Raw genomic sequence first — 14,559 nt, forward strand, 5'->3', positions numbered from 1 at the left:
TGAACTGTTAATCAGAAGGTCGCTGGTTCGATCCCCACAGTCACCACCATTGTGTCCTTGAGCAAGGCACTTAACTCCAGGTTGCTCCGGGGGGATTGTCCCTGTAATAAGTGCACTGTAAGTCGCTTTGGATAAAAGTGTCTACCAAATGTTTTAAATGTTAAAGAGAGAAGGAGCTGCACATCGTTTGTTCAGTTCGTCGATCTCGTTCAACCAGAAAAGGATGAATTATGAATGCATATGAGTGACGACCACACATTACGCTGGCATACGAATCATGAAACTCGTGATGATTTTGTTTATATACTAGTATTGTCTTTTTTTGTCTTCACATTTTTCCTGGGGGTATAACTAGGAAACGAATCTGGATGGGACTTCTACTGGAAGTCCTTCTATAGCATTCCCTAGATCTGGGTGCAGCTGGTAATAAGACGTGCTTCGGATGATCCAATTGCAAATGGTCAGCGCTAAATATATTTGTAAACGGGATGTTTTGTGTTTTGGTTTGTGATTGGATCACAAAAAACACATAAATAATTTTAAGTTTAAAACACCATTGTGATGCGTCTTGGATGGCAGCGAAGCACCACCTCTCGTCAGTCAATCACTAGCCGAACAACAGTTTAAACTTACGTGAAGATTTAAAAGGAAATAACCATCCAATTGGAAAACATGAAAAAGCACTTACATACCCAAGGACGAGAACTTTGCAGCTCTTCTTCAGTGTTTCTGTCTGATTTGAGCAATTGACAAGATGGCGAGCACACAGATCTGAAGCTGAACTATAACAGGTTCTGTACTCCCACTATAACAACCAATAATTTTGCTCGAAATGTTGCATATGTGCTTAGATTCAACTGCATCTGGGAGAAACAGCGTGCCAGTGCTTTCTTTGTCTTTCTTACTTTTTTACGTTGATTTATGGTTCAGTAACACACTGATATAATGATTGATGTCTGTCCTCACAAAATCATACACACTCTACTCAAAATCCCAACACTGCAATGAAAGAATGAATGGATATATGCCACAACAACAACTGAGTTTTCTTGACAATGGAAGTAATGCCCACATTCCTCGCTAAGCATCATAGGACATAGGAAAAAGGTGGATAGCTGCATAAATAGTCATGCTCAGTAGTTCAAAGTATCATAGATTTGTATTTTTTGTGTATTTTGTAGGGAAACGCTTGTGATGCTTAATCACTCTGCAGTGCTGATATCTCCTATTAGAATTGTAGTATACACAAATTAAAATTCATGATAATTAGACTTGTCCTGTTCATGAATGACTGCTTTTGGTTCCATGCAATGAATTACTCATTTGGAGCCATTTACAGGTGCATGACCAAATCTGAACAAATCTTTTGGTTGAATGGATCGAAAGAATCAAATCAGTGAAATGAATCATAATCACCGTCACCAATTTGGAATGAATTTCCTCTCTTAAATTAAACATGATTTATAACCTGCGCAAACAATTTGTGGCAACAGGATCAATGGAAACTCAAAGGAAAAATGATCTTCCCAAGAGTAACTTAAAATGACACATTATCATTAACATACAACTGCAACTTTAACACTAAATGGAACCTGAAACAGAATTATAACCCCAAATTATTATAAATGACAATTAATAGCATCCACAAATAGTCCCTAGACCTTGCACAGACCTACCTCATTAATTATTCAAATACAACAGCTATTCCCCTAACATAATAAACAAGAGCAGACTTAACCTTGCATAACATGTGATTCCAGTGCTTGCTGCAGTCTCAAAATAAAATTTTGGCATGCTGTGATTCTGAATGAGCAGCATAGATATAAGAAAGTGGTTTAAAGAATCATCATCTCGGCCTGGATGAAGGAACACCACCTGCCGAACTCCTTGTCTTTCCAGCCAACCCTGCACAACATCACCGTGCAGCTGGGTACAACTACAGTATAGCCTTCCAAAATGGTCAGAAATCTAGTGATAACCATTTATAACAAGCTAAATTTCACAGACCACATCTCAAAGACTGCAAGATCACATTAACATTTACATTTGGCAGACGCTTTTATACAAAGCGACTTACAGTGCACTTATTACAGGGACAATCCGCCCTGGAACAACCTGGAGTTAAGTGCCTTGCTCAAGGACACACTGGTGGTGGCCATGGGGACTTTGGAAACCAGTGACCTTCTGATTAACAGTTATGTGCTTTAGCCCACTACACCACCACCACTCCATAAAGCATTGTTGATGAACAGCAGCCCTGTAGTCAACAGGATTCGAGCCTGCGCGGGGAGACCCCAATGGATTTCTAGTCCATCGCCTTAACCACTCGGCCACGACTACTTGTAGTCATCTAGATTTACACTCTACATGCCACACAACTGATTGTTCAGTCACTTGTTATATCTAGACTGGACTGCTGTAACGCTCTCATTGCAGGCCATCCTGCATGTGCAATTAGACCTCTGCAAATGATCCAGAATGCAGCAGCACATCTGGTCTTTAATGAACCAAAGAGAGCGCATGTTACACCACTCTTTGTCTCTCTCCACTGGCTGCCAGTTGATGCACGTATTAAATTGAAGGCCATGATGCTGGCTTACAAAACAGTCACTGGGTCTGCTCCAGCATACCTGAAATAATTTATGCAGAGCTACGTTCCCACCAGAAGCCTGCGGTCGGCTAAGGAACGTCGCCTTGTCATACCAAAACAAAGAGGCACCAAAACACTTTCAGTTTCATCATACCACATTGGTGGAATGACCTTCCCAACTCCAACTGTGAAGCTGACTCACTCTCTATCTTCAAAAAACGGCTAAAAACACATCTGTTCCAAAAGCACTTAACCAGGCACTTAAATCTTATTTTGTATACTATTCTGATGATAGTGAAACTTTGTAGTATGGCACTTTTCGTACCACTGTCTCCTTAAGATGATTCACTTATGTTTTCCTCTTTTGTAAGTCGCTTTGGATAAAAGTGTCTGCCAAATGAATAAATGTAAATCGTCAACATCGATCAAAATCAACAGGGTGTTTGAACTTTACGTCCCGAAAGCTGGTGCAACCCTACCCTGTAGACCAGCACTATTTGGCTGAACAAATGGTAATTCACATAAAGCTGACATTTACATGTATTTGTAATAGATATCTCAAAATAAATAAATAAAGAATGAAATTTTTTAGAGCATGAGGCCCTTTGAGTTTAGAGGCCCATGGGCAACAGCCCAATCCGCCCGGTGGTTAATCCGTCTCTGGCCCACCCGGATTGGCATCTCACAAAGACACTCGTTTTGTTATTACCAATGTCTTACAACTGCAATAGAAAACTCCTTTCCTCTCCTCCCTCAGGTCTTTAGTAAACTGGCATGAATATATCTAACACAAATGGAACTAAAAAATGCCCAGATGGTGTCAAATTTTCCAAACATTTTCAAGACAATTAGGAAATAATATATTTTAATGTTTAATTTGATGATGCAACACATATAGAGAAATTTAATGAGACACAACTTAATGTTAAACGTATATTGGAAATGAGAAATGGGTTGGAATGAGGCCCCTGAGTCACTGATGACCCAAGGTACGCATTAAAGTGTTAAATGAATAGTGCTCTCATTTAGGAAAATTGTGTTATCATTCACCCTCATGACGTTATAATTTTTCAAGCTAAAAAAAAAAAGATGCAAAAGCACCAGCTCACGTTTGGAACAGTGTATGCTATTTTATAGCCATCACCATAGATAAGTTTGCATTTAGAGAGTAATTGTTATTTGCGACTATACCAACAGCGTTCGTGTTGACCATGTCCAACATCAAAAACGGCATCGCTTCTGTGATTTCTCTGATGTTAAAATCAAATTAAACCTGTTACATTTTCTCAGGAGACTGATAAATCTTGACCCCAGGATTAAGGCTGTGTTATACCTGATTATTAAGGTGTTTCTTGTCCTTCTATTTATGTTTAGACTCCCAGCTAGCAAGCATAGCCACTGCTTTGCGGTGGAATAGTGCCCACTTCAGTCCTGGCATGGAGGTGGCACTAACCTGAGGGCATTTGGCATGTCCACACAGTGGTTGCTATCTGTCCCAGCGCCCACCCGCTGTTCCTCGCTACCGATTCCTCGCTCTGCTTCCCAGCATTAATTAAAGTTGGATGCAGCTAAGCTTTGCAGTTAATACCCGTGGAAACTTCAGTCCCTGTGACACCTCCAGAGACCTCTGGATGGTGAAGTCATGAATAATATTCCTGTTGGTGTTTGGGATTAGTCAGCTCTTCAATTTTCCTGACCCTTAAAATGTTTTTGACATGTGTTGACACAATAAACATACTGGGATTTCTCTTTGTATTTTCACCCTTTTTTATTATTCAGTTGTCCTTGTTATGAATGGATAGTTTGGTCTCTTTGGTTTGTTTAGCTATGTTTTCAGAACACAGTTCACTAAATAACTAAAGGAACATTCAGTTGGAAAATTATTTTAAAGGTGCAAGACCACAACTGTAATAAACATGAAAGAAATAAGAGACACAACACAATTAAAGGTACAGTATGTAACAATTTTTATGTAATATTAGCCTTGTTTTTTGCCAATTTGTGAACGGCTTGTAACGCAGCTTAAAAATGAGCCCTACCCGGACTTCCTAGGTTACCTATTAAAGCCTGTAGACTGATTTTCATGAGAAGGTAACGGGTCGGTTTTGCCGGAAAAATCCAAAGGATGTAACGTTTATGCCTGCTTCCGAGAGCCTTCTACTGAATCCCATTTGGCTAAGCGGGAACGTGATCATGGTCGAGCAAAAACTAGAGTGAACATCAGCAGGGCATTTTATTCCTGGAGGGACCTTCGTTTGGTTTTGGGGATCAAAACCGACCCTGAATTGGCATTCTTCTTATTGGACAGGTAAGCTTACGTAACATCAAAGCATGTGAAATATAGTGCCATAAGAATTGATCTGTGTAATTTTAGCAAACATGATCTTGCTTGCTAACGCTGACGAATTGCAAGCTACCTTACTTTGTAAATTTCAAATAATTTCAACAATCTACTCTTTATACTAAAAGTCAGGTACAGGATCAATTTAAGCAAATACGCTGGTTTCTGGATCATAGTACAACATGTAACATACAAAACATAAAATAGTGCAACATAACTGCAGCGCAACAATAATTTTTCTGTTATAGTTCGGTAGTATGTAGCTGTATGTGTGTATCAGTATGCTATGCTAGCTGATAAGTAGTTTTCATTTAGTATCAAAATTTGTAGTAAAACAATCATCACGGTGTCATTTTAATTATGCTGCCTCATCTGTCAGCATGATGCCAGTGGATCACATTCAGTCTCTTTGTATGTTACGTCATTGTTTTGGCCAATGCTGGTTCGCTCGTGTCCATTTTGAGTGTGTGCATGAGCAACAGGTGGCTGGCTGCAGTTCAATTAATGGCCACAGGTGTCATTAATAACAAGGGTTTCTGAATCTTACATATTGCACCTTTAACAAATGAATTAAAAGGTGTATATATTTTATTTATTTTCAATTTATTGTTGGGTCGCTTGTTGTGTTGTGATACCAATTTTATCACTTATTTTTATCAATAATCCTAGATTTTTGTTCATGTCCATCAAGGTCTAAAAAAGGAGAAAATAATCCAGTTAGACTAATTGTCTGTGATTTGTAAAATGTTCAATGTAAAAATAGTCATAACCTCACGGATATATACATTAAATATAAAAGATTTATGTGCTTCAATTTGATAACAAAATTCAATCAAATTGAATTGAGTAATATTTAACAAAATTAAATAAATACAACTTAAATGTATTCAAATTAAAAAATACATAAAATTAGATTAAAATGTATCTATTTAATTTAACGGAATTAATAGGCTAAAATATTTTTTTCGAGTGTATTAACTAATAAAATGCTACAAATAGCCAGAGGCGTGTAGAGTTGCCAAAAACTGTACTCAAGTAAACATACAATTACTTGAAAAAAAAAGAATGACAAAAGTAGAAGTAAAAGTAGTGATATTAATACTTATATGAGTAAGAGTAAAAAGTATCCAAATAAAAGAATACTCAAGTAGTGAGTAAATAGTTACTTTCATATTTAATGTAATGGGCATTTAATCTTTAATATTTTATTACATAACAAACATTTAACATGTACCACAGAATAATAATACTAATAATAATAATATATTATTATTATTATTATTGTTATTATTATAAATATTATTATTATTGGAAATCATTTCAACATTCCTGCGATGGACTGGCGACCTGTCCAGGGTGTCCCCCGCCTTTCGCCCAATGTTAGCTGGGATAGGCTCCAGCCCCCCGCGACCCTGTACACAGGATAAGCGGTTGACGATGGATGGATGGATGGATTTCAACATTCACCCTCATGTTGCTCCAAACATGTATGACTTTCTGTCTTCAATGAAACACAATTAAGGAAATGTTTGAAAGAATGTTAGCTTTATAGTCACATTTACTTTCACTGCATGTTTTTTCCTCCATATTTTAAAAGGGAATGGTTACTGAGATTGTCAGTCTCTTACATTCTGTCTAATATCTTTTTCCACAAAATACAGAAACGTTTAGAAAAACATGAGGGTGGGGAAGTTATGACAGAATATTCATTTATGGCTGAACTAGCACTTAAAGGATGCTTGTCAGATTTGAACGAATCTGTAAATTAGAAGAGAAGTTTGGAAACCAGTTTCAAGTAATTATTACGGTGAAAAACATTACTCCACATATCATACATTATATGATGCTGGATAAAAAGAAGCAAGATCATGCTTTTATTAATGGCTTTAAGGTCCTGAATGGATTATTAATTTATTTACAGTATTTTCTGTATAGAAAGATAGATTTAGATCATTAGTTCTATACAGTAAGGGTAAACTGCACCTTATTTCTGTATTTGGGAGCATGTTAGGCTACTTTATAAATTCAGAGCTTGTTCTATATTGACCATGAGAAAAACACATTGCATCTGTCAAATGCAATGTTGCTGTGCAGTGTGCACACTCAGAGATAGACTCCAGTAGTCACGCATGCACACAACAGGCAGAGCAAAAGGCATTTACACTTAAAACAGATGTTTACATGGATTTATACACTAGGCACACTGATATATTTCAGCATTGACATAAAAATGTATACTTAGAAACTCATCCCTCTGCTGTCCAGGGAAGCCCAGCTTGCAGCACAACAATTGCCGGAGGCTAATCACCTGGTCTACAGCGACCTGAAGAAGACCATCCTGCAACGTGTCGGGCAGAGCCCAGAGCAATGCCGTCAACTGTGATCGCTGGTCAACAACTCCAGCCGAATGTCGCACTTTCATATCCTCATTTCGCAATTATGAACAAGCAGTTGTATAGAGTGATGCAGGATGCTCAAACAAAAGAAAATACAACCAAGCTCTTAATACTGCAGAGCCTACAGGAAATTATAATAATCCCATGGTGGGTCATCTAGTGGAAAGGAAAACACTGAACCACCTAATAGCCTGTTTTTATTGGCCAGGCATTGGCAGCGATGTCCGCTGGTGGTGTGCGGCATGCCACAAATGTCAGCTGGTGAATCCACTGCCCATGCCAAAAGCATCATTGCACCCACTTCCGCTGATCGAGTTCTCCTTCAAGAGAATTGGCATGGACCTCGTCAGGCCATTAATGCGGTCAGAATGCGGATGTCGCTTTGTATTAGTCCTGGTGGACTATGCAATGCAATATCCGGAAGCAGTGCCTCTATGCAGCATCTCAACTCTACGCAAGCTTTACGAATTATTGGGCATTAAATCGATCCACACCAGCGTTGACATCTACAAACAGATAGCCTGGTGGAACGATTTAATAAACGCCTTAAAAACATGATTCGTAAGTTTGTGCACGAGGATGCTGGAAATTGGGACAAATGGCCGTTCCGTTATTCACAGCACGAGAGGACCCGCAAGCCTTCACAGGGTTTTCCCCATTTGAGCAGCTGTATGGGGGGCACCCGCGAAGCGTGCTTGATGTCATACGCAAATCTTGGGAGGAGGGACCTTCAAACAGTAAGAATGAAATTCAATACGTTCTTGATCTTGACCTGTGTTTGAAGAATCCAGCTCCCGGTGTCCTTCCTTGTTACACCATAGTTACAGCATCACCTTGAAATTAACCATCACCACCACAACACAAACAAGCTCAACATTTTTAATCAGGAGGTCGCTGGTTCGATCCCCACAGCCACCACCATTGTGTCCTTGAGCAAGGCACTGCTTCAGGGGGGGTGTCCCTTTAATACATGCACTGTAAGTTGCTTTGGATAAAAGCATCTTCCAAATGCATAAATGTGAGCAACGAGAACGAACCACATTATAGAGACCACGTGGAGGTTACCCCATGTGACTCTACCCTCCCTAGCAACCAGGCCAATTTTTAAACCTACTTTTAAAAGAAAATTTTATCTAAAAATGTATTCAAGTAAATGTAACACAGAAAATGTAGTACATTACTACCGACTACAGCAAATAGCTACGTGTATATACCCTAAAGTTAAACTAATCAACTAAGCAATCCAAAATTACATGCTTAAATGACTGGCGTCCTGTTGCTCTGACCCCCATCATCAGCAAATGCTTTGAGAGACTAATCAGAAATGACATGCTGCCTGCCTGCCTCACTTGAATCACTGCAGTTTGCTTAACGCAACAACTGCTCCACTGATGATGAATTTTCATCTACACTACACACTGCTCTCAACCACCTGGAAAAAAGGAACACATCTGTGCGAATGCTGTTTGTAGACTACAGCTCAGCATTCAACTCCATATTGCCCTCCAAGCTTGATGTGAAGCTCTTAAACAGCTTGCTGTGCAGCTGGATCCTGGATTTCCTGTCAGGTAGACGCCAGGTGGTTAGAATGGGCAGCAACATTTCGTCATCTCTGACCCTCAACACTGGAACCCTGCAGGGCTGTGTTCTCAGCCCACTCCTGTATTCCCTGTACACATATGACTGTGTGGCAACACATAGCTCCAATGCCATCATTACGTTTGCTGATGATATGACGATGGTATGTCTGATCACTGACAATGCTGAAACAGCCCACAGAGAATAGGTGCACACTCTTACACGTTGGTGTCAGGAGCACAACCTCTCCTTCAGCATCAATAAGACCAAGGAGCTTGTGGTGGACTTCAGGAGAAAAGACAGCAAATACAGCCCCATCACCATCAATGGAGCATCGGTGGAGAGAGTCAGCTGTTTCAAGTTCCTCAGTGCATCACTGAGGAACTCACATGGTCCATCCACACTGAGGCTGTTGTGAAGAAGGCTCACAAGCGCCTCTTCTTCCTGAGATGGCTGAGGATGTTTGGAATGAACCACCTCATCCTCACACGGTTCTACACCAGCTCTGTTGAGAGCAAGAGTACAGCAACAGCACTACCCTCAAAAGCAAAGCCTTGCAAAACGTGGTGCGAACTGCCAGACACATCATCAGAGGTGAGCTTCCCTTCCTCCAGCACATCTATACCAGGCGGTGTGTGAAAAAAGCTCTGAGGATCATCGGAGACTCCAGCCACCCAAGCCACGGGCTGCTCTCACTGCGACCATCACGTAGGCGGTATCGCAGCATCAGGACCCGCACCAGCCGAATCCATGGCAGATTTTTCCCCCAAGCAATCAGACTGTTGAACGCTTGATCTCTCACGATCAATATACATCAGCACTGCACTTTATTTATCTCACACTGGACTGTCATAATTATATTCTCTCTTAACAACACACTGCCAACTGACTATCAACCAACAGCCTGAATGTCAATACAGCACAATACAAACTAATGTATACTTTATACTATTTTTATTGTATACGGTGTATTCTATATTGTGTGTATGTGTATTATATATTGTGTGTATTGTATACTGTACATTGTATAATATTATTTGTACATTGTGTTGTGTGTAAATCTGATGTTTATTGTAAATTGGTATATGTCTCATCACTGTCATGACTGCAATGTTGCTCGGAACTGCACCAAAGACTTTTACCCATTGTTGCACTTGTGTATATGGTCGAGTGAAAATAAAGTGATTTGATTTAAATCTTACACTTTTTTACTTCTAGCTACACCTGTAAATTACAGTGTTTTCATCTGATTTAAAGGAATTGGCCATGTGCTGTACCAGAAGCCAATTGCCTGGGGTATTCTTCCTCCTGTACGGGTTTACCCTATTTCTATTTTAGTAACTATTCCACACTGCATCCCACTCATTGCCAGACCATGGCAAAGAAGAGCTTTACTTTAGCTGCAGATATACAGAAATACAAAGACATGAACTTATGCATGCTTGCACTGATGTATGCAAGGATGCAGTCATGCATCCTTTTTCTCCTTCAAGTTGTCTGTGACAAATATAAAGGTCTGAAGTTGTAAAACAAACAAGCTATGTTCAAAATGGAAATCTAGCTTAATACATACTGAATACTGCACAGTACACTGCCAATGTTTAAATAGTATGTGAAACAGAATGCAATAGGCAATGATAAATGGTTCAAACAATAGTTCAAGGTAAGTGCATTGAATTGTGTATTCCACCTAGTAAGCTCTGCACATTTTGTCAAATTTATCAGGTTTTATATTTGCATACATTGTACAGTATTCATACTTTATACTGGAAGAAATAGCAAGAGTACTATGTTAGTATGATATACCGAAAATAGCCATAGTCATTACTCTATATACAGTATATATAAATGAAAGGCCTATATGATAAATTGATGTAGCTGTAGATGTTCTCAAGTCACTCTGAAATGAAATACTGCTATCTCCCAGAATTACCAATTACTCATTAACTAGCTTAAAGGGTTGTTGGTTCACCCAAAAATGAAAATGAGCCCATAATTTACTCACCCTCAAACCATCCTAGGTGTATATGACTTTCTTCTTTCAGCCAAACACAATCAGAGTTATATAAAAGAATATCATAAGCTTTATAATGGGAGGATATGCACATCCATCCATCAAAAAACGAATCCATACGGCTCCAGGGTGTTGATAAAGGCCTTCTGAAGTGAAGTGATGCGTTTTTGAAAGAAAAAAAATCCATATATATAACTGTATAAAGTATAGTCACTGGCTTCCGGTAATGTCCTTCCGCGAGTTCACAAGAGAGTTGAGTTCTGGTGTATGACTTAGGCGTAGCGCAAGTAAGTTTAGTAACATTTGCTCAAATAACTTCTCATCTATGCTGGGCATTTATTGACTGCTTTTGTTTATTATTTGGTCCAAGTCATCATTTTCAAAAACGTTTTTGTTTATAAAATGTTTGTGTATATTGTACACACACACACACACGCACACACATGTTGTGTTTCCATGTTTTATGGGGACTTTCCATAGACATAATGGTTTTTATACTGTACAAACTTTATATTCTATCCCCTAAACCTAACCCTACCCCTAAACCTAACCCTCACAGAAAAAATTCTGCATTTTTACATTTTCAAAAAACATAATTTAGTATGATTTATAAGCTGTTTTCCTCATGGGGACCAACAAAATGTCCCCACAAGGTCAAAAATTTCAGGTTTTACTATCCTTATGGGGACATTTGGTCCCCACCAAGTGATAAATACACGCTCACACACACACACACACACACCCCAAAATCTTAAAGCAGATTTTTTGGTTTTTTCGATGTTACAACTCTTTTTCATATCCAAACTTAATATGCAACGTCAAGTATAAGTAAGCCATTTGTATGTTGATTTTATCTGAAAGTGTGACACTGTGGCTCTGTCACAGTATCTCAGTACATGAGCTTCTACAGATATGAGTAAAGTCCAATATTCTGTATCTGTACAGAACGGGTCAGGTCACCATGGCTCACCTTTGCCCCATTACCAGGGAAAGCATAGTCGCTTGATTCTTTTAGCATATGCACTTAGTAAATCCTCAGATACCACTAAGCTTAAAAGGTTCTTGTTATTTTCAAACCTTTCCTCTAGCAGATGTCTAAATGGTCAGATGCTATTTCCCCATCTTTTCCTATAATACTAGTAGTTTGCTACACATATAAAAAAAAAAATTAAAAAAAAATAAAAATAAATATATATATATATATATATATATATATATATATATATATATATATATATATATATATATATATATATATATAGATAAATTGTTATTTTAAACAGTAATAATAATTTGCCGCACAATGTTTAAAATAATGTTCTGGGTTCAATAAAAGTTAAATCAACAGCATTTGTGGTATAATGTTGATTACCACAAAAAATTATTCTGACTTGCACTTACAATGGAATTGAATGGGGCCAATTTTTTAATGTTAAAATATTCAGTTTTTCAAAAGTATAGCTACAAGACATAAACAGGTTTAATTTTAGTGTGATACAATCACTAACTAACATATATTATGGCCAATTTTATAATTTTGTTGCCACGACAATGTAATGTCATCAAACCCTAAAACGACTTATAAAAATGACAAATTAAACAACTTTACAGCTCAAATAATACATGAGTTTTAAAAGAAGAATTAATGTAAGTGATTTTTTACAATTATAAGGTTCATATTTCTGCCTTTAAACCCTCCAAAAATTGGTCACATTCACTTTCATTGTAAGTATCTCACTGTAACCTCGTTTTTTGTTTTTTTTAAAGAAAAGGAGGGAAGGTCAAAACATTTTTTTTTGGTAATCAACAATATGCTACAAATATGTCAAGCTTAACTTGTATTGAATCAAGAATATTACTTTAAGGTAGTGTTTTTGATCAATTTCATGCATCAATTTATTTCAAGAACAAAACTGTTTTAGTGTTTCCAAACTTTTGAAGAGAAGCATAAATTACTTAAAAAAAATAACAAGATTTAGGCCTGCAAAATATTTGTGTTAAAGTGGCAACTATACTGTAACAGTTCAGCCTGACACTCCCAGCACTTTCACTCCACGTTCCCTCTCTCCAGAGTACTAATCACCCGCACCTGAAACCTGTTCCCTCATCAATCTGCGTCACAACATAAAAGCTCCACTCTCCGTTCACTCTTTGTCTGATCTCATACGTGAAACATAGACTCACTTACCTGCTCCTTCTCCAAGACGTTTCCTGGCTTCCTTCTAACGCTCATTGCTCCTTCGTTCCAGTTACGTTCGACGATATTCTCCTCTCCAACGCTCCGGCGTGTTTCAACGCTCCATTGTCAAGTGCCTCTGCATTACGTTCCAGTGATCGCCATTCCGGGCTCCTCGCTCATTCATCCCAGCGACTTACTACCAAGTTCTCCACTCCAACACTCAGGTGTGTCAAGGCTCATTACTTCATCGCCCCTTCATCAACCTCCTCTGATACTCACTCCGTTGCACGTCATTGTGCACTCAGTTTCTCCTACTCCCCTTTTCCCTGCAATAAACTATACCTCCGGGTTCAACACTATCTTCGAGTCTGTGGTTCTGTTACAGAAGATCAGACCACCAACATCATGAACCCGGAAGGACCCGATCCCATTCAAGCCCTCGTAGATGCTCTTCAGCAAGCACTCACTCGCAACTTGGATCCCTCCGCTCCGCCATTATCCACCGGCACTTCCGCTATTTCTTCTCCGGGTAATTCTTCGACACCTGTCGCCAACCCAGCGCCCTACTCAGGAGTGGCGGAGTACTACAGTGGCTTTCTGACTCAGTGTTCTCTAACTATAGAGATGCAACCACATCGTTTCCCCACAGAACGCTCTAAGGTGGCATTCATCATCTCTCTTCTAACTGGACAAGCATTACAATGGGCCCAACCTCTCTGGGACTCCAATAGCCCCGTAACTCTATCCTTTGACGGCTTCACCCAACACTTCCGGGAAGTTTTTGGTATCCCCGCAGGGTAAGAGTTCCATCAACGACTACGCCCTGAAATTTCACACAGTAGCAGCCTCCAGTGGATGGAATGAGTCGTCTCTCCTCACTGTTTACCGCTTGGGGTTGGAACCACGGCTGCGACTACATCTCTCTTCTTTTGATGATGCCATGGGTCTAGAGCGCGTCATACTACTTTCCATCCGGGTGGCTAATCGTATGAGGTCTTGTCTTGCTGAGATGCCTGCGGTGCCACTTCCTCCAGCTGTTGTCCAACCACTCTCCAACTATTCCTATGAACCCGAAGGTGACAACATGCAGCTGGACTCCTACCGCCTGTCCCCTGCTGAGCGCCAACGCCGTGTGACCCAGAGGTTGTGTCTGTACTGTGGAAAGGAGAGACACGTAATCTCTTCGTGTCCCATTCGGCCACCTCGCCCTTTGGTGAGTTATTTACACTCTCCAAGAATCTGCTCTTCCCCACTCCTAACAAAGGTCTCACTTACTGCCTCTGCTTCCACTCTCTCAGTACCTGTGCTCCTCGACTCTGGGTCAGCCGGCAATTTCATCTCTGACACGCTCTGCAAACGTCTCCTCCTCCAGAAACACACCTGTGAACCCTGTCTTCAGATCCAAACCATAATTGGCAAACCTTTAGGCAGGGGGCATGTCCGTCACTGGGTTGGCCCCAT

General features: G+C 39.6%; 1 non-coding gene across 1 annotated transcript; it reads right to left on the reverse strand.

The window, feature by feature from the left end:
- Positions 1 to 2,258: 2,258 nt before the first annotated feature.
- On the reverse strand, positions 2,259 to 2,340 carry trnas-aga (transfer RNA serine (anticodon AGA)). Its single transcript has one exon. It is a non-coding gene; the product is annotated as a tRNA-Ser (tRNA).
- Positions 2,341 to 14,559: the final 12,219 nt, after the last annotated feature.

This window comes from Xyrauchen texanus, chromosome 4 (genome assembly GCF_025860055.1).
Source record: "Xyrauchen texanus isolate HMW12.3.18 chromosome 4, RBS_HiC_50CHRs, whole genome shotgun sequence".
Classification (NCBI taxonomy): Eukaryota; Metazoa; Chordata; class Actinopteri; order Cypriniformes; family Catostomidae; genus Xyrauchen; species Xyrauchen texanus.